At 45.0% G+C, this 26,410-nt stretch overlaps 1 protein-coding gene across 4 annotated transcripts in view; it reads right to left on the reverse strand.

Annotated features, from left to right (window-relative positions):
- Window positions 1-26,410, reverse strand: part of EHMT1 (euchromatic histone lysine methyltransferase 1) — a 140,366-nt gene that overhangs the window by 112,918 nt on the left and 1,038 nt on the right. The window lies entirely within an intron of this gene.

Genomic DNA, 26,410 nt, shown 5'->3' on the forward strand with positions numbered 1-26,410 from the left:
CCCACTCCTCACTGCCTTGTCGGAAACATCTTCACCACCACCCAGCTCACACTCTGACCACCCTGTGGGCTCTATCCATGTGCACAGTGCCTACACCTTCCAACTACAAAACATCTCCCAGTGTCTGCCCATCCAGTACACATTTTGGCCACGGACACACCCAACCTTTCTATAAGTCTTCAGGTCTGTGCTGCCTCCCTGTGCACACTCTCTCAACTGGCCCAAGCCACTAGGACCCGTTTATGTCTGTTAGTCTGCTACTAAGTTTGGATGTCAACAAATATTTGCTCATGGTCCATGGCATGAGGTATTCGTATGACCTCATTCAGTGACCCTGTTTGTATATTTTTAAAGTTTTGTTCTGGTTCCAGCTAGTTAACACACTGTAAGAGTAGATTCTGGTGTGCAATACAGTGACTCACACTTCCGTATACCTCCTGGTGCTCATCACAAGAGCACTCCTTAATCCCCCAGTCTATTTCTTGGTTACCTCTCTTTTTTCCCCCTTTCCCTGTTTTGTTTTTTAAATTCCATGTGTAAGTGAAATCATATGGGATCTTTCTTTCTCTGACTTATTTCACTTAGCACAATACTCTCCAGTTCCATCCACATCTTTGCAAATGGCAAGATTTCATTATTTTTTAAAGATTTTATTTATTTGAGGGGCGCCTGGGTGGCTCAATGGGTTAAAGCCTCTGCCTTCGGCTCAGGTCATGATTCCAGGGTCCTGGGATTAAGCCCCGCATCGGGCTCTCTGCTCTGCCAGGAGCCAGCTTCCTCCTCTCTCTCTCTGCCTACTTCTGATCTCTGACAAATGAATAAATAAAAATCTTCAAAAAAAAAAGAGATTTTATTTATTTGACAGAGAGTGACCACAAGTAGGCAGAGAGAGAGAGGGGAAGGAAGGAGGCCCTCTACCGAGCAGAAAGCCTGATGTGGGACTCGATCCCAAGACTCTAAGGCCATGACGTGAGCCAAAGGCAGAGGCCTAACCCACTGAGCCACCCAGGCACCCAAGACTTCATTTTTATGGATAATATTCCATTGTATACATACATTCTATATCTTCTTTATCCATTTGTCGAGTGACAATCAGCTGGACCATTTCCATAGTTTGGTTACTGTAAATAATGCTGCTGTAAACATCAGGGTGAATGTATCCCCCCGAATTAGTAATTTTGTATTCTTCAGGTAAATACCTAGTAGTGGGATTGCTGGATCCAAGGCAGCTCTACTTTTAACTTCCTGAGGAACCTCCATACCAGAGCAACTGCACCAGCTCGCATTCCCACCAACAGAGCAAGAGGGTTCCTTTCTCCACATCCACAACAATACCTGCTGTTTCTTGTGTTGTTGGTTTTAGCCATTCTCACAGGTGTGAGGTTATATATCACTGTAGTTTTGGTCTGTATTTCCCTGATAATGAGTATCTATTTTTTTTAAAAAAAGACTTTTTTTAAAAATTTTATTTATTTATTTGGCAGATGGAGATCACAAGTAGGCAGAGGCAGGCAGAGAGAGAGGGGTAAGCAGGCTCCCCGCTGAGCAGAGAGCCCGATGCAGGGCTGGATCCCAGGACCCTGGGATCATGATCTGAGCTGAAGGCAGAGGCTTTAACCCACTGAGCCACCCAAGTGCCCCTAAAAAGACTCTATTTCTAATTACTCTCTACACCCAACATGGGGCTCGAACTCACAACCCCATGATCAAGAGTTGCAGCTCTCCTGACTGAGCCAGCCAGGTGCCCCCAAGCATCTTTTCATGTGTCTGTTGGCCATCTGGATGTCGTCTTCGGAAAAATGTCTGTTCATGTCTTCTGTTTTTTATCTGGATTATTCGTTTCATTTTTATAAGTTCTTTATATACTTTATATACTAATCAGGGATCATTATATTTAAAAGAAACTCAGGGGTGCCTGGGCGGCTCAGTGATTAAGCATCTGCCTTTGGCTCAGGTCACGATCCCGGAATCCTGGGATCGAGCCCCACATCAGGCTCCCCAGGCTCCCTGCTTGGCAGGAAGCTATCCCTCTCCCACTCCCCCTGCTCGTGTTCCTGCTCTCACTGTCTCTCTCTCGCTGTCAAATAAATAAATAAAATATTTTTTTAAAAAAAAGAAGAAGAAGAAAAAGAAAACTCAGCATAATCCCTATCAGAATCTCAGATGTCTTCTTTGCAGAAATTGGCAGGCAACAAAAAAAAAGAAGAAGAAGAAGAAGAAATTGATAGGCAACCCTAAAATTCACATGGAAACCAAAGAGTCCCAGAAGAGTCAAAATAATCTTGGAAAAAAAAAAAAAAAAAAAGTTGGGAGAACTTGTACATTCCCCAATACAAAACTTACTCTAAAACCATAGTAATTAAGACAGTGTCATATTAGCATAAAGACAAACATGTCATCACTGGGCTACAACTGAAAGTCCAGAACAATCCCATGTATCTGCGGTCAACTGATTTTCAGCAAAGACCCCAAGGCCATTCGGTGGTACAGAAGAGGTCAACAGTCGGGGCCGGGACAATCAGGTGTCCACACGCAGAAGAATGACCCGAACCCGTCTGACACCACATACAAAAATTAATTTAAAATGGATCAAAGAGAGGCGCCTGGTGGCCCAGTGGGCCTCTGCCTGCGGCTCAGGTCACAATCTCAGGGTCTTGGGATCAAGCCCGGCATCGCGCTCTCTGCTCGGCAGGGAGCCTGCTTCCCCCTCTCTCTCTGCCTGCTGCTCTGCCTGCTTGTGATCTCTGTCAAATAAATAAATAAAATCTTTAAAAATAAAAAACAAAATGGATCAAAGAGCTGATTATAGAAGCTAAAACTATAAAACACTTAAAAAGAAAACTCGGATGGGGCGCCTGGGTGGCTCAGTCCATTAAGTGTCCAACTTGATTTCAGCTCAGATCATGATCTCATGGTCATGAGATTGAGCCCCTTATCGGACTCTGTGCTGAGCATGAAGCCTGCTTGAGATTCTCTCCCTCGGATCTTTCTCCCTCTGTCACTCCCTGCCCCCACTTGCATGCATGCTCACTCTCTCAAAAAAAAAAAAGAAAGAAAGAAAAAAGGAAGACAAAGAAGAAAACATGGGTGCCTGGGTGGCTCAGCTGGTTAAGTGACTGCCTTCGGCTCAGGTCATGATCCTGGAGTCCCAGGATCGGGTGCCACACGGGGCTCCCTGCTCCACAGGGAGTCTACTTCTCCCTCGGACCCTCCCCCTTCTCATGTGCGCGCGCGCTCTCTCAAATAAATAAAATCTTTTAAAAAAAGAAGAAGAAAAAGAAAACAGAGGCATAAATCATCATGACCTAGAATTTGCCAATTTAAAAAAAAAATTTATTTATTTGAGAGAGAGAGCGTGTGTGCATGCAGAGTGGGGGAGGAGGGGAGAAGGGAAAGGGGGAGGGAGAATCTCAACCAAGCTCCATGCTCAGCATGAAGCCCAACAGGAGACTCCATGCCATGACCCTGAGATAATAACGGGAGCCAAAATCAAGAGTCAGACACTTAACTAAATCTGAGCCACCCAGCGCCCCTTGGCAATTTTTTATATGACTCTCCCAAAGCATATGCAACAAAAGAAAAATACACAAATTAGACATAATCAAAATTTAAAATGTTTGTGCTTCAAAGACTACCACCAAAAAAGTGACAACACAAACCCACGAAAAGAAAAATATTTGTAAGTCGTGTAACTGATAAGGAACGTACATTTGATACATTTTTGATAACAAAAAGACAATCAAGGGGCGCCTGGGTGGCTCAGTGGGTTAAGCCGCTGCCTTCGGCTCAGGTCATGATCTCAGGGTCCTGGGATCGAGTCCCGCATCAGGCTCTCTGCTCAGCAGGGAGCCTGCTTCCTCCTCTCTCTCTCTGCCTGCCTCTCTGCCTACTTGTGATCCCTCTCTCTGTCAAATAAATAAATAAAATCTTTAAAAAAAAAAAAAGACAATCAAATTTAAAAATAGGAAAAGGATCTGAATAGAAATTTCTCCAATGAACATATACAGATGACCAATAAGGACAAGAAAAGATGTTCATAGCATTAATCACTAGGAAAATGCAAATCAGCACCCCACTGAGATGTCAACTTCACACCCTCAAGGTCAACTATAATCAAAAAGATGGACCATAGGGGCGCCTGGGTGGCTCAGTGGGTTAAGCCACTGCCTTCCACTCCGGTCATGATCTCAGGGTCCTAGGATAGAGCCCCACATCAGGGTCTCTGCTCAGTGGGGAGCCTGCTTCTCCTTCTCTCTCTGCTTGCCTCTCTGCCTACTTGTGATCTCTATCTATCAAATAAATAAATAAAATATTAAAAAAAAAAAAAAAGATGGACCGTAGCAAGTGCTGATGCTTATACAGAGAAATGGGAACCCTCATAGACTGCTGATGGGGTTATAAATGTGTGATCACTGTAGGAAACATTCTGGCAGTCCCTCATACAATTATCTCCACTGGAGGTAATTGCAGATTCCTATGAAGCAGGAGAAGTAACAGACCGCCTTGTACACTTTGTCCAGGGTATGAGCTTCCCAGGGCTGCTGCAACAAAGTATCACAAACTGGGTGACTTAAAACAAAATAAACTGTTTTCATCCATTCACAGTCCTGGAGGTTAGAAGTCCAACATCAAGGTAGCAGGACCATCCCCTCTCTGAAGCCTCTAGGGAAGAATCTTCTCTTGCTTCTTCTAGCTTCTGGTGGCTATGGCAACCCTTGGTCTTCCTTGGCTCACAGGTGTGCTGCTCGAATCTCTGCCCCTGTGTGCACATGGCAAGCTTCTTTCCCGTGTCTGCGTCTGTCCTCCTCTTAAGAGAACACCAGTCACTGAACGTAGGGCACACTTAAATCCAGGATGATTTGATTCAACCTACTAATATACAGTTTCCTCCACTATAATACTTGGCAAAACAAGAGAATGTTGTGGTAACCAGGATACTGAACCGCACTGACACAACCCACTAACCCTACTCAGATCTCCTCACCTTGACTCGTCTTCACATCTGTGCTCCATTCTACACAATTCTGTCACCTGTTCCAGTTCACCTATCTACCGCAATAGTCAAGATACTGAGCAGTTCCATAACCTACTGTTTAAAGGATCAGTTGGCTTTGGAGCAAAGAATGGATAGGGTAAGTACAGCAGGGAAACAGAAAAACTAGAAGACCAGTTAAGGAGTACCTGCTATAATCCAAGAAAGACCTAGTGAAGACTTGGATCCAAGCAGTGACACTGTTAGAGGGACAGCGGTGTTGTCCTGTGGGTACAACCAAAAAGACTTTCTGGACAGAATGAAAGATGTGCGGAAGAGCAAAACTAAGAATGATTCCTTGTCAGTATTCTTAAAAGGAAAATGTAAATTTTTATATCGACGTGAGAGAACTAACATGATGTCCAAGAACAGAAAGTATCTTTCCAGGGTTCAGGTCTTTTGTTTTGGGAAACTGTATTTTACACTATTTCTTTTTTTGTACATAATTAAACTCACTTCAGAGTATTTCATCTTTCGTGGTGGTGGTGTAAAGGGCGTTACTGTTTGGTATATTTGAAGGCTATTGATTTTTTTTTTTTAAGATTTTATTTATTAATTAATTTATTTATTTTTAAAGATTTTATTTATCAGAGAGAGAGAGGGAGAGCGAGCGAGCACAGGCAGACAGAGTGGCAGGCAGAGGCAGAGGGAGAAGCAGGCTCCCTGCTGAGCAAGGAGCCCGATGTGGGACTCGATCCCAGAACGCAGGGATCATGACCTGAGCCGAAGGCAGCTGCTTAACCCACTGAGCCACCCAGGCGTCCCAGATTTTATTTATTTATTTGACAGAGACACAGTGAGAGAGGGAACACAAGCAGGAGGAGTGGGAGAGGGAGGAGCAGACTTCCTGCAGAGCAGGGAGCCTGATGCAAGGCTTGATCCCAGAACCCTGGGATCATGACCTGAGCCGAAAGCAGACGCTTAATGACTGAGCCACCCAGGCGCCCCAAGGCTACTTATTTTTAGAAGTCAATTTTATATCTAGTTCCTTTACTGTTTACCATTTTTTTCTTTTTTTTTTAAGATTTTATTTATTTATTTGACAGATCACAAGTAGGCAGAGATAGGCAGAGAGAGGGGACAGCAGGCTCCCCACCAAGCAGAGAGCCCGACATAGGGCTTGATCCCAGGACCCTGAGATCATGACCTGAGCCAAAGATAAAGGCTTAACCTACTGAGCCACCCAGGCACCCTACCATCTATTTTCTAATTCTTTTGCCTCTAATAGTTCTTGTCTGATTACACTGCTTAATCCCACCAATAAAATGCTGACGATTCACAGAGATGATAAGTAGCCTAACTTTGTTACTGACCTCGGTGGGGATGCCTCTGGGGTTTCCCCACTAAGTAAACTGGAGGAGTGAATGCCGGGTGGACAGACAGGAGGGAGAGGGAAGGAGGCAGCGTAGGATGAATGGGTAAGGCAGTAGGACGGATGATGTCAGTTAGACAGACTGAAGCCTGGAAGATCCTGTCCCAGCTGAACTGTAGCACAACTGGAGCCTTATTTAAGAACCCTGACCCGGAGGTCCCCGTCTGAGATCCTAGGCACAGAAACTGCGTGATAATAAATTTCTGCTGTTTGAAGCTGCCAAGTCTGAGGGACACTCATGACTCCTCATGCGATGAAAACATGCACAATGCCACCTGCACAGGGTTCTTGTCAAAATCGTTTAATCTCTCTCCCACCACGAGCAAACAAAGCAGATACAGCCAGCCTGTGGGTCACTGGACAGAGCAAGTGACCCTGTTGCCTCAAAACTGTACATGTCATTAAAGATTTAAGGGGCTATGGGGCTGGGCCTATTCCAGACTGAAGAAGACAAAAAACCAGACGACCAGATGCCAAGCATTCCCTGTGATTTTTTACGTCCATGAAGGACACATGGAGACTAACTGGGAAAATCTGAGTATGAACAATATACTGTAGGTACAGACTGGTAATAGTATCACATCAATACTGAACTTCCTGAATTTAACTACTATGCTGTGATTACCTGAGGATTTCCTTGTTTTTAGGAGATACCGAATGCCTTGGGGTGAAGGAACATAACACATGCAACTTGTTCTCTGTGGGGCATTACGAGCCTGACCCGTCAGAGAGAAACAATGACGTCACTGACGAGTCTAGGTGAAGCGCCTGAGCGCTCACTGAACACTCTCTGACATCTTCTAAAAGTTTGAAAATTTTCAAAATAAAAAGTTGGAAAAAATCTTTAGGGTTATTGCTCTGATTTAAATTTAGTTTGTTCATTTCCCAAGTTTACATTCAAAACTTTAAGTTACTTTCCTGCTGTTAGAAGAGCTAAAGTAAATAATGAAATACTTCACTGTAGAAGATCAACAGATCCAGCAAGTCAGGTAACAAAGGGTTAAAAGCTATTAAACAAAACCAAAATAAATCCTACTATAAAAACTACTACAGGGCACTTGGGTGGCTCAGTCAATTAAGCCATTAAACATGCCCACTCTTGGTTTTGGCTCAGGTTGCGATCCCAGGGCCGTGGGACTGAGCCCCTCATCAGGCACCGCACTGAGCACAGAGGCCCCTTGAGATTCCCTGTCCCTCTCCCTCTGTCCTTCCCGCCACCCCATGTGCTCACTCACAAGCTCTCGCACATGTTCTCTCTCTCCCTAAAATAAATAAATAAATCTTAAAAAAAAAAACCCCTACTGCATGGAAACCCTACCAGCATGGAAACGTCTTGATCAGAGTCACACTCCTGCAACAGCCTTCAGGACACAGCCTCTAGCCAACAAGCAAAACCCGTCAACGATCCCAATAAACACTCAGCTAAAAGGTCCTAGAACACAATCCCAGACGACAGCCCGCAGGTCTTCCTACAACTTGACTAGGAATGGTGCCTGGGTTTCCCAGCCCACAGCCCTGTCACAGGACGAGTGCCTTCCCCACAAGGAGGCAGGGGAGGGTGTGTCCACAGCAGCACCCAGAGGCCTGCACAAAGAGCCCTCCAGGCAGAGGAACCTGGAGCACAGGGCGCAGTTCATCGACAAAACAGCCAGGGGGGCCACAGGGCCTGGAGCCTGAGCTGGGGGAAGTGGTAGGAAAAGACGTTAGGTAGCCCAAGGCCGGGGGCCGCCCTCACAACGCAAACGAAGGCTGCCTGCACAGCAGAAACACTCCATGGACACACTAGGTGCCTGAGCAGAGATCACGGAGGCCGTGGTGAAGCAGGAAGGAGAGGCGGCATGGACCCCAGCAACAGCCCCGGTGGTGGGTGTCAGATGACTCTACAGGCAGAGCCAACCCCCGTTTCCAAGGACTGGCTTCTGCAGATGAAGCCAGTCACTACAGGATGAGCTCAGAGGTTAAGTCAGAGCTCCAGGTGCGCTCCCTGGGTTGAAGGCGCCCAGCAGCCCTCCCAGTACTCAAGCCATCCCCACACCTGGAGACCAGACAAAAGGTGAGGCTAGGGGTGCCTGGGGGGCTCAGTGGTTAAGTGTCCGCCTCAGCTCATGTCCCTCAGGGTCCTCAGGTCATGATCCCAGGGTCCTGGAATCGAGCCCCGCATCGGGCTCCCAACTCCGCGGGAAGCCTGCTTCTCCCTCTCCCACTCCCCCTGCTCACATTCCCTCTCTCGCTGTGTCTCTCTGTCAAATAAATAAAATCTTTAAAAAAAAAAAAAAAAAAGGTGAGGCTGGGGTCCACACAGCACTGCCTGAGGTCACACAGAACAGGGGGACCAGGATGAGGTCCTGGGGCACTTGAGTATCTAGAGGTCAGGCTCCAGAGGAAGGTCCTGCAAACAAGACGGAAAACAGACCCAACAAGGTAGGTAAAACCAGACGTGTGAGGTGTTCTGGAAGTGCACTGAGGAAACCGAGCACTCCTCTTTTCTTGAGCTGTGTCAAATGATGTCAAGAGGTCTGGTAAGTGAAGGCTGAGAACCGACGGACTTCGTAACACCTAGGTTAACGCTCAACGGGCAGGCTTGGTAGGTCCTGAAGACAGCAAAAGAATGAAGTCTGAGTCACCAGGATTTAACTTATAGAAAAGTAAACAAGGGCAGGAGCACAAATACCTCGTGTTTGTAAAGCCAGGGGGACAGGATGTACAAACTGGAAAGCAGCTAGGAGTCCAGTTCCAGCCCACCTCTATGCTCAAGAGGAGTGCGGCAATGCTGGAGGAAACCCCAGACCTCCCACCATGCCAGAGCCCATTACCACACTCACCCCCGAGGGCTGCAGGTGCACGCACCCTGCACCCTACCGGGCTCCCGCTCCCCGCGGCTCTGACCCACACACGGGCACCTGCACTGGACTCCACAGCTGAGCAGCCACCCGCCAGCCCCTCTCCAACGGCTGAGTACTCTCTGCTAAGCCTTTGCTCCCTTATCCACAGAATGGGGGCATTCCTCCAGCCTTCCACTAAGTCCTCTTACTCTTTGACCCTTTTCTTGGAGAATTCACCTCTCCTCTCCCCTAGATTACAGGATTCTCATCCTAGATAGTCGAAAAGTTAATGCAAACTCCAAACGTTCATGCTAGGGCAGCACTGCCCAATAAAAACAGAGGATGAGCCACAAGTATAATTTCAATTTTCCAGCAGTCAAACTAAAAAAGAGTAGAAAAAGGAGTAATTTGAATGAATTTTACTTAACCCGATACATACCCAAAATATTATCATTTCAACATACAATATAAAATAATTAATACTAAACAACTACGAAGTATCTATAAACCAATGTACATTTCACAGAGCACACTCCAGTTTGGTGTGGACACATTTCAGGTGTTCAAGAACCAAAGGAGGCTACGGCCAGCTCGTTGGGAGGCGGCAGCCACTTCTCCAGTCCAATCTGCACAAGTGGAGAAGCCAAGCTTCCTCGCAGACTCCCTTAGGAATCCTGGGCAAGACACCTGTGGTATCAGTCGGCAGCAGGCACGAACACACCGGAAGCTTCCTCTCACCAACCCTCTAACTAAACAGTGAAGAATTTCCTCTTCGCTGCTTCTGTAACACTTTTCTCTCTCGTAACAGCAAGTATCAAACTGTAATAGTGCGCATGGTTCTCAAAACTAGAACCAAAGAGCCTCTTAAGCAAGGCCCCATGTTTATCTTCAGGTGGCTCCTGAAGGTCAAAAGCTGACAAACAAAAGGCATTAAATGTCCCCAAAACAAACTAAGGAAGAAACAAGCGCCTGAACAAAAGGTTCCTGTCTACATCTGGACCCCGGTGAGTTCCAAAACACTTACCCTAGGACACCACCAACGGGGGAAAAATCCAGAAGCCAATTTTGATTCCTTCTCCTTTTTCATGAAGTTTTACAACATTTGTAGAACACCTTAGGCTTGGGCGGGTGCCGGGTACTATGCAAGGTGTAGGAAACCAGTAACAAGTGGAGGAGTTTCCAGTCTAGTCATTAACACATTAACAAAGAAATAAAGAGTTTCCAGTCTAGTCATTAACACATTAACAAAGAAATAATGTATAAAGGAACCAGTAACTAAGACACAAAGTATGTGGGGCACCTGGCTGGCTCAGTAGGTAAAATAGGGGTCTCTTAATCTCCGGGTCACAAGTTCAAGTCCCACGCTGTGCGGAAAGATTACTTAACAACACACCCACACACACCCACACACAAAGTAGGTGTTCTACAAAGGACAGGGCGCTCTGGAACCCCAGGGAGCACATCTCCATCAGAGGTCAGCAAACCAGAGCCTGCCTCCTGTTTCTCTACAGCCGAAAGCCAAAGACGTTTTTGTTTTTCAATTGTAAAAATCATCTGAAATTCAAATCCCAATACCCACACACAGAGTGGCACAGAGCCTGGCTCACTTGTCCACACACGGTTTGTGGTCTGTTTCCTGCTACAAGGCAGAGCTCGGCAATGAAAGGCAAACGCACCTGCACCGAGTGCCATCTTTTAGCCACACTGTGACTGGACCTATTGTCACTGTCATGACCAGTGCATACCCACCACATCAAAAGAAGAAGAAAAAAGAATATTTGGGGCTTTGAATTTTTTTAATGTTTTTTAATGTTTTAATGTTTTAAATTCACAGATTATGATGTTACAGACTCCAAAAGCAAAGCACTAGGCTTATCATGCAAAGACACCGTAACTACAGTAAAAGACAACAGTAAAAAATGGGCATCGCAAACAAAGCACACACCCCAGACGTCACAATTCACAGGAAAGCAATAACCAGAAAAGTCAGAAAATTCTAAGAAGCTCAACAACTCCAAATAAGATGAACTCAAAGAGATACTCACCCAGACACATCGCAATCAAACTGCTGAAAGCCAGAGGATTTTGAAAGCAACAAGAGAAAAGCAACTTAATGACATATAAGAGAGACCCTCAATAAGATTAGGCTCTGATCTCTCATCAGAAACCACAGAGTCCAGAAGACAGTGGGATGGCACACTCAAAGTGCTGAAAGAATGTCAACCAAGAATCTACACACACCAAAGTACTTTTATAAATGAAGAAGAAATTAAAGCATTTAACATTAACAAAAGAGGGGCACCTGGGTGGCTCAGTGGGTTAAGCCTCTGCCTTCGGCTCAGGTCACGGTCTCAGGGTCCTGGGATCGAGTCCCGCATCAGGCTCTCTGCTCAGCAGGGAGCCTGCTCCCCCCCCCACCGCCTGCCTCTCTGCCTGCTTGTGATCTCTCTCTCCCTCAGTCAAATAAACAAAAAAAATCTTTTATAAAAAATATATTAGCTGAACCATGAGAGACTATGGACTCTGAAAAACAATCTGAGGGGTTTGAAGTGGTGGGGGGGTGGGAGGCTGGGGTACCAGGTGGTGGGTATTATAGAGGGCACAGCTTGCATGGAGCACTGGGTGTGGTGAAAAAATAATGAATACTGTTTTTCTGAAAATAAATAAATTGGAAAAAAAATCTCAAAAAAAAAATATATATATTAGCAAAATAATTTGTCACTGGCAGACCTACTCTGTAAGAAACGTTAAAGTCCTCCAGGTAAATCTCAGACAGTATAAATGTGCTTTTAGTTGTAACTGTTTTCTTCTGCATGATTTTTTTTTTTTTTAAGATTTTATTTTTTGTTTGACAGAGAAGAGTGAGGGAGAGCACAAGCAGGGGGAGCAGAAGAAGCAGAGGGAGAAGCAGGCTCCCTGCTGAGCAAGGACCTCCCCGCCTTGGCAGTGGGGATCCGCCCCAGGACTCTGAGATCATGACCTGAGATGAAGGCAGGCGCTTAACCAACTGAGCCACCCAGGCGCCCTCTTCTGTATGATTTTAAAAACAACTGCATAACACAACAATTATAACTGTAAATCTGTGTGGACGGGCACACTGCATACAACAACATACAAAGACGGAACTTGTCTGACAATAACAACACGAGAAGAACAAAAGAAATGGAGCTATACAGGACCAGGTTTTTATACACTACTTTAATAAAACTGGTATTCATCCAAACTAGACTGCTACAGGTTAAAATATTAACTTTCTTTCCCCAAGGAAACAAATAAAAGTACAGTCAAACAATGAGGGAAGTAAAATGGCACACTGGAAAATATCTACTTAACACAAAAGAAAGTAATGGAGTAACAGGAACAAAAGACATAAGATACATAGAAAATAAACACCAAACTAACATGTAACTCCTGCCTTTTCAGTAACTGCATTAGATATAAGTGGATTAAATATTCCAATTAAAAAGCAGAGACTGATAGATAAAAAAATATATGATCCAACTACATGCTGTCTGCAAGACAGACCTGAGGTTGAAAGATATGAAGAAATTAAAAGTAAAAGCTGGGAAAAGGGCTACAAAGAGAAACCACAAACCACAAGCAGAAGGGCTACGTGGCTCTCAGACCACATGGGCTGCCAGAGACAGAGAGGGACACTTCATAATGATGAAAGGGTCACAAGTACAGGCCAATGTAACAACTATACACACACAACTAACAACAGAATCTCAACACACATGACGCAAACGCTGACAAAACTGAAAGGAAAGGAAAATGAAAGTATACCCGGAGACTCCAGAAACCTACTGCCAGTAACAAACAGAGTCACTAGGAGCCAAGGAAGAGCGAGACGGACACCACACCGCAGCCCGGCTCCACTTGGCGCACAGAACAGCCGGCCTAAGGGTGGCACAGAACACGCTCTGCTCAGGCACGCAGCAAACACTCTTTTTTTTTTTTTTTAGATTTTATTTATTTATTTGACAGAGATCACAAGCAGGCAGAGAGGCAGGCGGAGAGAGAGGGGTAAGCAGGCTCCCCGCTGAGCAGAGAGCCCGATGTGGGGCTTGATCCCAGGACCCTGGGATCATGACCTGAGCTGAAGGCAGAGGCTTTAACACACTGAGCCTCCCAGGCACTCAGCGAACACTCTTCAAGACAGAAAAATATCTGAGCCATATTTGTAAAACCTAACAAAATGAAGTTAAAGTATGCCCTCTGACTGTCAAGGAATTATGCTAAAAATCAATGGAACACGAAAGACTAGGAAATAGCTACACACTTGGAAATCAAACAACACACTTCTAAATAATGTGTGGGTCAGGTGCTTGGCTGGCTGGCTGAGTCGGTAGAGCGCGGACACTTAATCTCAGGATCGTCAGTTAAAACCCCACACTGGGCACAGAGCCCACTTAAAATACAAATAAATGAATAATCAATCAACTAATGTATGGGTCAAAGATATCACCAGGGAAAACAGAAAATATTCTGGACTGAAAAAAATGAAAACACAGCAAATCAAAATTTACAGGAGACAGTTGGTTTTAGTTTTGTAGGGCTGCCATAACAGAGTATCATAAAGGGGTGAATTAAAACAACAGAAATCATTGCCTCAATTCTGGAAGCCAGAAGTCCAACGTCAAGGTGCCAGTTGGGCCATAACTTCTCTCCTGGCTCTAGGGAGGTCTTTCTTCCCTCTCCAGCTTCTGGTGTTTGCCGGGAAGCCTTGGTATTCCATGGCTTGTGGGAGTCACTCCAGGATATGGCTCTCCTTTTCCTTTACATCTTCACACTGTCCCCTCAGTACATGCCTATCCTCACAAAGCACTTACCTCGCTTACGTCAGCACCAATCGCCTTGTACTAAGAGGCATCCTATTCTGGACCTCATCTGAATTTGTCTACAATGACCCCATTTCCAAATAAGGTCACATCCTGAGGTATGGGGTGAGCAGGGGACTTCAATGTATTTTGGGGGCAGGAGGGGTCACAAATCAACCATAACGCAGCTTAAAAAGTGCTTTGAGGGAAATGTATACCTCAGACTCCTATATCAGAAAAGAACTCAAACCAAGACCCTAAGCTTCCACCTTAAGAAACTAGATAAAAGGCAAATTAAAGCCAAAGCAAGCAAAAAAAAGTAAATAAAGATTACAGTGAAAATAAATGAACAGGAAATTAAAAAACAATAAAGAATATCAACAAAATGAAGTTATTTCTTTGAAACTTCAACCTAATTCACAAACCTCTGGTTAAACTGACCAAGAAAAACAGAAGACCCAAACTACTAACCAGGACTGAAAGAGAGACTATCACTACCCACCCTCTAAAAAGAGAGAGAATTATACGGGAACACTCTAAGCAACTGTGTGTCAACCAAGGAGAGGAAATGAACAAATTCCTAGAAAGACATAAAACACCAAAAGTGACTTAAGAATAGAAACCCTGAATACCTAAAACGAGTGAGGAAGTTAATGGTGAAAAAAACTTCCAGCACAGAAAAGCCCAGACCCAAACTCCTTCGGGGTGAATTCTACCAAACATCTAAAGAACAAGTAACACCAATCCTTCACAAACACTTCCAAAAAAAATAGAATGTACTTCCCTACTCATGAAGCCAGTATCACCCTCACACCCGACACTCAAAGACGTCAACAAAAAAGAAAACCACAGACCAATGTAATATCCCTCATGAATACAGGTGCAAAAGTCCTCAACAAAATACTACCAAACCAAATGCAGCAAGACGTAAGAAGAGTTAGAGATCATGACAAAGTGGATTTACTGCAGAAACACTGAAAAATCAATGCAATACACCATATTAATAGAATAAAGAATAAAGCCATATGCTCATCGCAACAAATGCACAAGCACTTAAAACTCAATACCCTTTTCCGATTAAAACCAAAACCAGGGGCATCTGGGGGGCTCAGTGGGTTAAAGCCTCTGCCTTCGGCTCAGGTCATGATCTCGTGACCCTGGGATGGACCCCCGAGTCGGGCTCTCTGCTCAGCAGGGAGCTTGCTTCTCCCTCTCTCCCTGCCTCTCTGCCTGCTTGTGATCTCTCTCTCTGTCAAATAAATAAATAAAATCTTTAAAAAACAAACAAACATGGGGCGCCTGGGTGGCTCAGTGGGTTAAGCCGCTGCCTTCGGCTCAGGTCATGATCTCAGGGTCCTGGGATCGAGCCCCGCATCGGGCTCTCTGCTCAGCAGGGAGCCTGCTTCCCTCTCTCTCTCTCTGCCTACCTCTCCATCTACTTGTGATTTCTCTCTGTAAAATAAATAAATAAAATCTTTTAAAAACAAACAAACAAACAAAACTGGGAATAGAAGGTAAGTTCTTCAACCTGATGAAAGGCATCTACAAAAAACCCAAGGCTAACATCACACTTGATGATGAAAGACCAAAAGCTTTTTCCTAAAAACAGGAACGAGACAGGGACGGCTGCTCTCACCACTTCTATTCAACATGGAGGTTCTAGTTAGAGCAACTGGGCAGGGGAAAGAACTAAAAGGCACCCAGATTTGAAAGGAAGAAGTAAAATTCTTATATGTCTATTCTCGGATGACATGATCTGTACGGTTGAAACTTGAACAGTGCAGAAGGTCAGGGTACCAACCCCCACGCAGCCAAAAACCCAGGTATAACTTCTGACTCCCCAGAAACTGAACGAGCCTTCTGTTGACCAGAAGCCCTAGCAATAATATAAACAGTGAATTGACACGTTCGGTCTATCAGATACTGTATTCCTACAACAACATACACCAGAGAAGAGCATTAAGAAAATCTTAAAGAAGATACTTCAGAGCACTTACTGAGCTGTGTTCATCAGAAACAATCTGCATGTAAGTGGACATGCACAGTTCAAACCCACGTTGTTCAAGAGTCAACTGCACACACGTACGTTTTTCTATATATGTGACAAACATTACTAAAGTTCCCCGGAAACTGTATTTATGTTCTGGTTACATGTCTTATCGAATCTGTTTAAGGTATGAGGACAGATACCAGAGAACCATAATGGCAGATTCTAACAGCTTCTATAAGGAAAGGAGAACAGATGGGCAGATGAGCCAGAAGTGGGAGAACATCTGACCTTCCACCAGCCCATAACACAGCTGGCGTCGTTTTTCAGTCTAGCACTCATGGAGCTCACGAAACACTGGCGAAGGACAAGGGTGCACAACCAACCAAGACTCTCCAAGCCTACGTGCCAGCCTTAGAATCTGATGGGGAGAAGACCTCGACTCCAAAGACAGAATCAGTTTGACTACCAGCCTAGCACACACTGTCCAAACTACACAAGACAGAGAACCCTCTAGGCCTTTCACTGGGTGTCAGATGCTTTCCGTGTAATACCAAGACTCACTTCTTCGTTTGGAAACTAATGTAATATTGTGTGTCAAATATACTTCAATTAAAAAAAAATCTATCTCTCCTTTCCCATGAGTTTGTACTTCATGGAAACCAAGCAATTTTTTTTTTGTAAAAATATTCCAGATAATAAATGAAGAAAGTCTGCCATTTTGCAGTTAATGATCCTGAGCAATAAACAGCAATGATTCTATGACTGTTAATGTCAAAAAGCAAGATGACCAGACTTATTACGCCTGATCAAAAAAAAAAAAAAAGCAAACCTCAGTACTAGTTACAAGGTATTCTGGCTAAAAAGAAAAGTTTTTAAAAGACAAACCTACATCTGATGCAGCCTCTAACCCTGGGCTGTCCAACTGAAAGATAATGTAAGCCACAAGCATGAGCCAGTTCTGTAATTTTCAATTTTCTAGTAATCACATTCTAAAAAAGAAATCAGAAGCACAAATTAGGGGCGCCTAGGTGGCTCAGAGGGTTAAGCCTCTGCCTTTGGCTCAGGTCATGATCTCAGGGTCCTGAGATCAAGCCCCGCATCAGGCTCCCTACTCAGCAGGGAGCCTGCTACCAGCCCCCACCCCCTGCCCCGCCTCTCCCTGCCTCTCTGCCTGCTTGTGATCTCTGTCAAATAAATAAATAAAATCTTAAAAAAAAAAAAAGCACAAATTACTTCCAGGATTATTTAACCCAATATATCCAAAATACATATTTCAACACGTAATCAGTATTTTTGTATTAATGTGATACTTTACATTCTCTTTTTCACACTAAATTTTCAAAATCCTGTGTGCATTTTGTACTTACAGCACATCTCAATTCACACTAGCCATGTTGCAACTGCTCAAGAGCAGCACAATGGAAAGCAGCAGTTCTGGGTCTTAAATATTAATACAGTAAATACAGAGAACAGAGGAGCATTTCATATAGCAATGCAATCAGCAAAATCAAGATTATGGAAAGTCTGGGGACAAATGAACCATCATCTTCAAAGAAAAATAAAGAAATGACAATTGATATATGGAGATTTGAGAGAAATCAAGGGTGATGAATAGATCATATTTTGTTCCTAATTTGAAATGAATAAGAAATATGAACGGGGCACCTGGGTGGCTCAGAGGGTTAAGCCTCTCTGCCTTTGGTTCAGGTCATGATCCCAGGGTCCTGGGATCAAGCCCCGCATCGGGCTCTCTGCTCAGCGGGGAGCCTGCTTCCCTCTCTCTCTGCCTGCCTCTCTATTTGTGATCTCTCTCTGTCAAATAAATAAAATCTTAAAAAAAAAAAAAAAGAAAAAAAGAAATATAAACAGTAACTACGTACTTATTGACGGAAATATTTGTGTGGACTGAAATACAGAGTCACTGACGGCGTGGGGACTAACCCGAAGGGGGCTGCTGGGGCAGGGAGACAAGTGTAAGGGGTTCACTCTTCCACCATAATCTACTTCTAAACAGGCCTGAAAAGTTCCGTAATAAAAAGTCTGTAGTATCCACGTATGTCCTTGCCAGGACGGGGTTCCCTAATGAAACCAGTGGCCTGCCGAGAGAGCTGAGTGCCAGGGAACAAAGGGGAGAGCTGCTTCACTTTATACTTTTTTTTTTTTTTAATTTTGAATCATGTGTCTGTCTTACCTACTCAAAAAATTAGATTTACACATACATATCCTTTGGTTCCATTCACTGGCCTCTGCAACTCCGCCACGTCAGCAGGCCCAGGCCTACCCACTAGTGCGCTGCTTCCTCTCTAGCCTTCCTTCAATCCACTCTGCACACAGCAGCCAGAGTCGTCTTTCTAAACTTGCATTCTGCGCCTACAATCCTTCAATGACTGTCTACAGTGCTTCGGAAACCACCAACTCGTTACCAAGGCAACGAGACCCTAGATGACCCGGCCCTGCCTCACCAGCCTCCCCTCGCGCCACTTGCCCCTTCTGCCCTAGTATTCCACCCTGTATCAAAGGGTACAGACTCGCCCAATTCATGACTGAGGAAACTGGGACATCTCTACAAAACACACCATGTGGCTATTAAACATGTGAAAGATGTGGACGCACAGGAACTAATCCCGAAAGAGGAGAACGCAAACAGCACACGCCCAACACTGCTACTTTAAGGAGGAACGTGCGCATTCGTAGGGTCAGAAACAAACAGATGAAGATACTTGGCATTCTCAGGTTCCAATTTTCTGAATGTGTTAAAAACCCTTTTTTCTTTTTTAAATAAAGAAATGTACACGTTGAACCTCATTGTTCCAATTCACGCCTCACCTCCTTTAAGACCTGGACTAACCCTTCGTCCCCGAGCAGCCTTTCCCATCACAGGTGTGGCTGCAGCGGTGAACTCGCCTCTCCCTGCTTGGCAGTATTTGCTCGACTACATTGCTACATTTTGTGAAATGAGGCAATGATCTCAAAACCAAAACGCGCCTATCCTCTCCACAGTAGTGGACGAGCACTTCACAAACAGAAGGTGCCCAAGAAAGGCTTACAGACCGCGGGAAAGGGCATTTTAAATGCACTCTGATGGGAACTTACAAACAAGCCTACTGAAAGTGGGCTGCAAAAAGCGGTCCAGAAACTCTTCTACGTGCAATACCAACTGACAGGGATGCACCTGGGAAAGTGACCTCTCATCTCAGAAGACACCATTTCAAAGGAAAAGCCACCTTCAAAGAGCTGTTTTTCAAAATGCAAAACCTGTGAAGGGATTTTTTTTTTTTAAATAACTGAAAATACTAGGAAGTTAAATAAAAGCAGAACAGTAAACAGGAGGACTTCTCAAAACCTGGAATGGGCACTTTCTGTACCACACTTACAGCAGGCCAGAGGGACTGGGCTCCAACGTTACTCCCTACATGACCGGCTGAGTCAAATCAAACTGCCCACTTACTATAAGATAAAAGCTCCCATCAAACACGATTAAGTCCGGGGCGCCTGGGTGGCTCAGTGGGTTAAGCCGCTGCCTTCAGCTCAGGTCATGATCTCAGGGTTCTGGGATCAAGTCCCGCATCGGGCTCTCTGCTCAGCAGGGAGCCTGCTTCTCTCTCTCTCTCTCTCTCTCTCTGCCTGCCTCTCCATCTACTTGTGATTTCTGTCAAATAAATAAATAAAATCTTTAAAAAAAAACACACAAAAAAAAACCACAGTTAAGTCCAATGAAATTCCTAAAGAAAAGATCCCAAAACAAGGCTATTATTAGTTCAATTATTTTCAAAGACAAATTTAATAATATGTGGTCAAACAAAACAAAACTGTTTTGGTTTTCTGTTTGGTTGTGTGTTTTTTTTTTTTTTTTTAAGATTTTATTTGACAAAGAGAGTGAGAGAGTGAACATGAGCAGGGGGAGTGGGAGAAGGAGACGGACATAGGCTCTCCGCTGAGCAGGGAGACTGATGTGGGGCTCAAGCCCAGGACCCTGGGATCATGACCCAAGCTTAATGCAGACACTTAACGACTGAGCCACCCAGGCATCCCTACAAAACTGTTTTGTAACAGGACTGGAACCAGAAGCAGGAAACAAGGACTGTAGCCCCCCTGTGGCAGTGATCACACGAGAGATCGCCAACAACAGGCTACCCAAGGTGTCCTTCTAAGCATTAGGGTCAAGATACATTCATTGCTCTTGTTTATCTTTATTATGATCCAGAACTTTCCCCAGTAATGAGTCCAGAAACACAAACTTCACAGATCCTGAGAGGGGCAGCCCTTTCCACAAGGGAGCTGTGCTTTTAGTGTGGGGGAAAACTCACTTCTCAAAATTTACAGTAAATGTTTCTGATTTCTACATGGCAGAATGCTTTCCACCCCACTCCCTTATTAAAAATCAAGCAAAGACAAGAACAGAAAAGAGACACATGAACTCCACCTAAGACACGTCTGAAACCCTACACGGAACAGGAACCGGACGCTAAAGGAGAGCTAAATCACCACACAGGGCAGAGGAAGAGGAACCTAAAGGAGGCCACTGCTGAGAAGCAGGCTGACTGACCCCAAAGAGCCATGGGAGGCTCAGAAGACGGGGGAGATGTCTGGAGCTAACAAGAAGTGTGGGTGTAAAAACCCACCTGGAGGGCGTTGGACTCTCAGGCCCACAGGCCCACCGGTCCACCTACACACTCAGACAAGCACTCTGAGATACTTGCAGAGACCAGAGGGCTGGCTCTCTAAGGCCTCTACCAGAAGTGTGCCACTTGGGGACCGTGGGCACAAAGAACAGGAATAAGCTCCACAGCTGAAAGCAGGGACATCAGGTCAAGGCTATGTACTGAGCCACAGGAAGACCCCCTCCTCCCACCCTAACCCAGCTCCAGAATACCCAGCTTAACGCCAACACCGCAAGAGACTAAAGGAGCCTTCTCGGAGGAAGCCAAACTGGGGGACAGGAACACGTGAAGGAGAACCAGCAAAAGTCCGTCATCACCACCACCAAAGCCACAAGTGAATAAGCACCAAACACTTAGCTTTCCATTTTTAGCACTTCTTTTTTTTTTTTTTAAGATTTTATTTATTTATTTGACAGACGGAGACCACAAGTAGGCAGAGAGGCAGGCAGAGAGAGGAGGAAGCAGACTCCCTGCTGAGCAGAGAGCCGGATGCGAGAGAGCCCGATGCGAGAGCCCGATGCGGGCTTGATCCCAGGATCCTGAGACCATGACCTGAAAAGGCAGAGGCTTAACCCACTGAGCCCCCCAGGCGCCCCTTTAGCACTTTATTCTTAAAGATAAATAGCCAAGGACCACCAGACACTGGAAGAAGCTTTCCAAAAAGAAAGAAAGAGATCAAAAATGAAGCAGCAGGGACGCCTGAGTGGCTCAGTGGGTTGAGCCGCTGCCTTCGGCTCTGGTCATGATGCCGGGGTCCTGGGATCGAGTCCCGAATTGGGCTCCTTTCTCAGCGGGGAGCCTGCTTCTCTCTCTGCCTCTGCCTGCCACTCTGCCTCCTTGTGATCTCTCTCTCTCTCACAAATGAATAAACAAATCTTTAAAAAAAAAAAAAATGCAGTAGCAAAGAAAAATGCAGGCCAAACAGAAAAATTCTGAAAAACAGTAATTTTAATTTTTTCTTTTTTTTTTAAGTAGGCCACAGGCCTAGTGTGGAGCCCAGCGTGGGGCTTGAACTCACCACCCTGAGATTAAGACCTGAGTCCAGATCAAGAGTCAAACACTGGGCGCCTGTGTGGCTCAGTAGGTTAAGCATCTGCCTTTAGCCCGGGTCATGATCTCAGGGTCCAGGGATCGAGCCTCACACTGGGCTCCCTGTTCAGCAGGGCATCTGCTTCATCCTGGCCCTCAGCCCCTCCTCCCTGCTTGTGTGCCTTCTCAAAAAATAAATAAAATCTTTAAAAAAAAGAAAAAAAAGTCAGATGCTTAACCAACTGAAGCATCCAGGTACCCCATAAAATCGGAGAGCTTTTTTGAAGTTTTAACTGTATTTTAGGGGCATCTGGGTGGCTCAGTTGTTAAGTGTCTGCTGAGGCTCAGGTCATGATCCCAGAGTTCTGGGATCAAGCCCCAAATCGGGGTCCTTCCTCAGCAGAAAGCCTGCCTCTCCATCTCCAACTCCCACTGCTTGTACTCCCTCTCTCGCTCTGTCAAATAAATAAATAAAATCTTCCAAAAAGAAAAGTTTTAACTGTATTTTAAGAAATTTAACTGAAATTGGGGCGTCTGGGTGGCTCAGTGGGTTAAGCCGCTGCCTTCAGCTCGGGTCATGATCTCAGAGTCCTGGGATCGAGCCCTGCATCGGACTCTCTGCTCAGCAGGGAGCCTGCTTCCTCCTCTCTCTCTGCCTGCCTCTCTGTCTACTTGTGATCTCTGTCTGTCAAATAAATAATAAAATCTTTAAAAAGAAAACTTAACTGAAATTAAGCAGACACTGTATACATTAAACAAGAATAGGAGGCATTAAAAAAGGAAAAGAGAATAAAGAACACGAAAATACAAAAAGAAAAGTTAAAAATTCAGTGAAAGAACACTCAAAAATGCTCCCAAAAAGTAGAACAAAATGATTAAGACACTACCAGGATGAAAAGTTTTTAAAAATTAGAATACTGGGTGAAAAAATAATGAATACTGTTTTTCTGAAAATAAATAAATTGGGGGAAAAAAAAAAAGATGTTAAAAAAATAAAAAAAAAACTTAAAAAAAAAATTAGAATACTGGGGTGTCTGAGTGGTTCAGTAAGTTAAGTGTCCAACTCTTGGTTTCAGCTCAGGTCATGATCTCAGGATTGAACTCTGCAGAGTCTGCTTGAGATTCTCTCTCTCCTTCTGCCTGTGCCCCTCCCCCTGCTCAAGTGTACTCTCTCTCCCTCCCCCCTCTAAATAAATAAATGCTTTAAAAAATAAATAAAAAATAAAAATTAGAATATTTAGTACAGGAAGTACAATATTCAACCGAAATAGTAGAAAATAAACTATCTCAAATATATTATACAAAATATCCTACCAACAAAAGGGCCTCAATCTCCAGATTTCAGGCTACTTAATATCTTGCATGATAAATGAAGAAGGCTACCATTAAGACACATCATAAAAATTAGGCAAATCATGGATGCAATGATCCTAAAAATTTGGTGAGGGAATAATGGCTAAAAGGATTGAAAATCAAACTGGACTTCTCAACAGCAACAATGAAAACTTGAAGACATGGGAGCAATAACTTAAAAATTACTTCCAACCTGGAATGCCAAGCGCAGCCAAACGTAATCGTTCAGTGTGGTGGTAAAGTACGTACGTTCTCAGACATGCAAACCCCAGAAGTTTGTCTCCCAAAAAGCTACCGGTAAGCTATTAGAAAATGTGTTCCACCACCACAAGTGAGTAAACAGAGGGAAGCCATTAGATGCATGGAAAGGGGTTCATCACTAGAGAATGATGGGGACAATTTCCAGGATGTCCATGTGCTCCAAGTCAAGAGAACAAGCGCGTCCTGACTTGGGCAGAGCGACTCAGGAGCACTGAAGAAGGAAATGGTGAGGTGACAGGGCTAAATGGAGGAAACTGAAATTAACACTTCACAAAACAGAAAGTGCAAGAAGGTTATTCTGAGGTTCAAAGGAAACCAGGCAAATGAAAAACGAGGCAGTCATTAACTTCAGGAAAGAAAAAAGGCTGTGCAAAAAAAGAAATGGAGGGTGCCTAGCTGGCTCAGGTGGTAGAGCCCGTGACTCTGATCTCAGGGTTGTGAGTTCGAGCCTCACATCGGGTGTAGAGATTACTTAAAAATATAATCTTAAGGGGTACGTGGTGGCTCAGTTGGTTAAGCACCACTCTTGGTTCTGGCTCAGGTCGTGATCTCAGGGTAATGGGATCAAGCTCTGAGTTGGGCTCTGGGCTCGGCACAGAGTCTGCTTAAGATTTTCTCCCTCCCTCTCTGCCCGTCCCTCTGTTCACATGCTCTCTCTAAGATAAATAAAATCTTTTTTAAAAAATAAAATCTTAAAAAAAAAAATATTAAAAATAAAAGGAAAAAATAAAGGCGATTATAGTTTACCACCTGGCTCAGCATGGCACAAGAATGATCTGAACAGACTGATGATTCTGGATATGAATATAACCACAACTGTGAGTGTTCTAGATAACAGAGTATGAGAGAACTCAAGTTATCATCTATCATTAGCAGAAGCAAACAAATAAGCCCTAAAGTTGATGAGTGAAGACACAGCAACCCACACATATTATTTAAGTACACAAAGTAAAGGTCAGAGAGTGTCAAGTGGCTGTTGCCCCTCTAGAAAGTAAAAAGGAAGAGAACAGACTTTTTTTTTTTTTTTTAAGATTTTATTTATTTGACAGAGATCACAAGTAGGCAGAGGGGCAGGCAGAGAGAGCGAGAGGAGGAAGCAGGCTCCCTGCTGAACAGACAGCCCAATGTGGCGCCCCGAGGACGGCCTTTCTAAGGTCTTTTAGAGCTATTTGACTTTTGGGGTGCCTAGGTGGCTCAATCATTGAGCACCTGCCTTCAGTTCAGGTCATGATCCCAGGGTCCTGGGATGGAGCCCCACATCGGGCTCCCTGCTAGGCAGGAAGCCTGCTTCTCCCTCTCCCCCTCCCCTTGCTTGTATTCCCTCTCTCCCTATCTCTCTCAGTCAAATAAACAAATATAATCTTCAAAATGAGAAAAAAAGAAAAAAAGATTCTCTCTCCTTCCAATTCTGCCCCTCTCCCCCCGACCCCGCTCCCTCTCTCTCTCTCTCAAAAAAAAAAACCAAAAACAAGAACAAAAACTTTGACTTTTTTTTTTTTTAACTTTCTTCAGTTTTGTTGTGTTTGGTTTTTTAGGGGGGGCAAGGGGGGTGTCTAGGTAGGCTCCACACCCAATGTGGAGCTTGAACTCACCACCCTGAGTTCAAAAGTCTTGCCCAATGAGACAGCCAAGCACCCAGCACTATTCGACCTTTTAAGGGAGGTCTGTGGCATATATTAACAAAAAATAAGTTTTAAGAAAGAGATAACAGGGCGCCTGGTGGCTCAGTGGGTTAAGCTGCTGCCTTCGGCTCAGGTCATGATCTCAGGATCCTGGGATCGAGTCCCGCATCGGGCTCTCTGTTCAACAGGGAGCCTGCTTCCTCCTCTCTCTCTCTGCCTGCCTCTCTGCCTACTTGTGATCTCTGTCTGTCAAATAAATAAATAAAATCTTTAAAAAAAAAAGAAAGAAAGAGATAACAAAGTTGCCACCCTTCTAGAAGAGCAAGCAATCAGCCCAGGAAAGCCCTCTTGCTAAAAGGTCACATTTTGCTGGGTCAAAAACCTTAAGTCAAGTCCCTTACCCCATGCTCTGGTCCTGGGCAATCCTGAACAGATGGATATTAAACCTCAGAAGCCCCCACTTACTAATCCACAAAATGGGAGCAGGAGATATATTCCAGTAGCTTATTAGTTCTCTTTAGTGTGAAAAAGTGGTGACTCTCTTTCTAGGTCAAGGAAAAGAAAAAAGAATAAGCATGCAATTCGGTAAGTTTCAAGTGTTCACACTGTTGACTTAGTCGTGGGGCAATCACTGAACCCTGCTCCGGTGTCAGCACTTCCCAGATTTAATGGCAAGAGATGACCCTATGCCTATCCACTGCCCAGGAGGCCCCTTACCCTATCATGCACCTCCACAGTAAACACCTAAGATCACCAATCTAAACCCAGAGCGCTTATGAAGCGAAAACGACCACCACAGACACAGCACATGTCCAGTGAGCTAAACTGCCTGCATGCGTCTTCCCCAGCACCAGCTCTGAGACCTGGGGTGCGCTGTCCCTGCTTCTTCTTCTGCAAGCGGGAACAGCACCGGACCTACCTCCGAAGACCGCTGTCAGGCTTTACTGAGCGAACTCGCGCAAAGCACTACAACAGACTGGACACCCGGAAAGGCTGGGTAAACGCAGGCTGTCATCACCGTCAGCGGCGCGAAGGAAGGCCTCTCTTCAGGCTGGCTGCGGAATGAGAGCCGTGGGGGTCGTCGGCTCACCGGCTATTTATGAAAAACCTACTATGTGCCAGACACCCGACAAGTGCCGGTCCCGCCACCGGCTGTGCCAAGTCGTTCCCTCTCCTCCCAGCCGTGCCCTCCTCGCCGGCGGCGCAGGAAAGAACAGCACCTGCTGCACCGAGCGGAGAAGGGTGCGGGAGACAAGTCACCTAAAGCAATTCAGTGCCTGAGCCGCAGCGTCGGCTCGAGAAACACCCCTCCTCGCGGCGCGCCCTCTCTCCACGACCTGCAGGGGACTTCTCGTGCCGCCTCGCTCCCCGACTGCCCCGGAGCCTCACACGCTCGCGGAGTGCGGACAAGTTCCAGCAGCGCCCCGGCACCGCACGGGAAAATGCCC

Source organism: Neovison vison, chromosome 9 (assembly GCF_020171115.1).
Source record: "Neovison vison isolate M4711 chromosome 9, ASM_NN_V1, whole genome shotgun sequence".
Classification (NCBI taxonomy): Eukaryota; Metazoa; Chordata; class Mammalia; order Carnivora; family Mustelidae; genus Neogale; species Neogale vison.